Genomic DNA, 1,942 nt, shown 5'->3' on the forward strand with positions numbered 1-1,942 from the left:
CAGTTTAGCATTTCATTTTAAATGATGAACATCTGATTATTTTGTAGTTATGGTGAAGATGTTTGAAAATATTTCTAAATCATATGTCTTAAGCTACTTAGCTAAACGGATCTGCTCAAGTGAGTCGGAATTGAAAGAACGCGTTTTGCAATTTAGCATGTTTTCTTAGGCAAACCTACCAAAAGTAAGAAAGTGGTTAAGAAAATATTTAATTAATTTGTTATCATTAGACATTTTCTTTGAAAAGTGCCTGACCCATGATGCTTCTTTTCCAATTATGAGGTTCTCATTTTTATAAAAATTTATAATGCTAAAATGGTCATTTTATTCAATGTCAAGTAGATGCTCATTTATAGCTATCAAAATGCTTGAGAAAGAGAAGCATAAGATTTATTTCGGCTTTGGACAGCTTATTCAGTAAATATTTTTTTATTTGCTCATTTGTAAGGATAAGGCAAAGAATAAAATCTAATTTATTATTTTATTGGAAGTCGGTATCAGGGTGATGCAGGACTGTGGATTTAAGAAATCTGTAAATCTCTTTAATAAAGGCCTGGGGAATTATTAGTAAGGACAAATGTAAAATGCCTGACAGTTACATTTCTAAGAGAAAAACACAATAATCTCATTAAAGAAATTACTGACAGCGGCTCACAGATGTTAATGGTTGAAGTAACAAAGGACATACAATATCAGAGAGTAGATTATCTTTTTCCTTTTTTAGAATTTTGCAATCGATATAACTTATTAAGCATATCAAAATAACAAGGTGCAGTTTTCCACTCAACAATCCTCTTTTGCAGTACTGTTAGGCAATTTAGAATAAAAAATATTTTTATTTAATAAATAAGTTATAATTCAAATACAAAGAACCGTTAAACCCATTAAAGGAAGAGGTTTATATGAAAATGATACTGAATTCTGTAACATAAGATCTATGAGGAAGATTGTCCTGAAGCCAACCAAATAATAGTTACAGTATGGGAGATAAATATATATACATACATATAATTTTTACATGTTTATATTTAAAATATTTTGCCCCTTGAAGGCTATACAGGAAATTGTTTACATATATGTAGTAAATGCACAGTCTCAAAAATTAGAATTTTGTTTATTTTCTTTTTCATGCTCACTTCCTCTTATTATCTTTAAAAAGGAATGAGTGAATTATTGAAGGTCAAGAACAGTCCAATAAACAAGAAAGAGGGTTTTGTTTTAAAGGAAAGGAAGGCAGTTACAAAATACTACCTATACTATCTCCCTAATAATCTTACATGCCAACAGAGCAGGCGATTGGGTTCAGTTTAGGTCTAGCTAGTGCTTTTTGAGATACTCTGTTCAACATGACAAGTTATGCTATGTAACCTGCCATATTACATTACACTGAATATTCCCCACTTAGATCAAAATTAAGAAAGAAGGTTGGTACACTTAATTCTTTAATCTTTCACCTGAGCCTCTTAAATGTTTCAGTGTTCTGAAAGCTGCACACTTCTCTAAGATGTAGTAAATATTCAATTATGTCCATTTTGTACTTGAGAAAATGAAGGCACTTACAGACTACTGATCAGAATAATGTTTTCAAATGTGTTAACGCAGCTAAGGAATTTTAAATCCTGGGCTGAGACTCATTGGGCACACTGCCCGACAAAGACCTCAGCGGTGAGAATCTGAATCCCAGCACACTGGGAATTTAGACAAACCTCGGGTTAGCACTCTTCCTGCATTTCTCTACATCAAAACTCAAGATGAAATAGTTTAAATTTTAGGTGCTACTTCTTTGATAGAGGAAAATAAAGAGAAACTGAGGAATACCTTTCCTGGTTTAGGGAGAGACAGCTTATGCCTTAATATTATAATAACTTAAAATAGAAGATACAGATAAAAATACTACTCCACATCACAAGTCCAGAGCTATTTCAGATAGTGGTGAAACCAG

This window comes from Mirounga leonina, unplaced genomic scaffold (assembly GCF_011800145.1).
Source record: "Mirounga leonina isolate KUSES-001 unplaced genomic scaffold, KU_Mleo_1.0 Mir_91, whole genome shotgun sequence".
In the NCBI taxonomy this organism is placed as follows: domain Eukaryota; kingdom Metazoa; phylum Chordata; class Mammalia; order Carnivora; family Phocidae; genus Mirounga; species Mirounga leonina.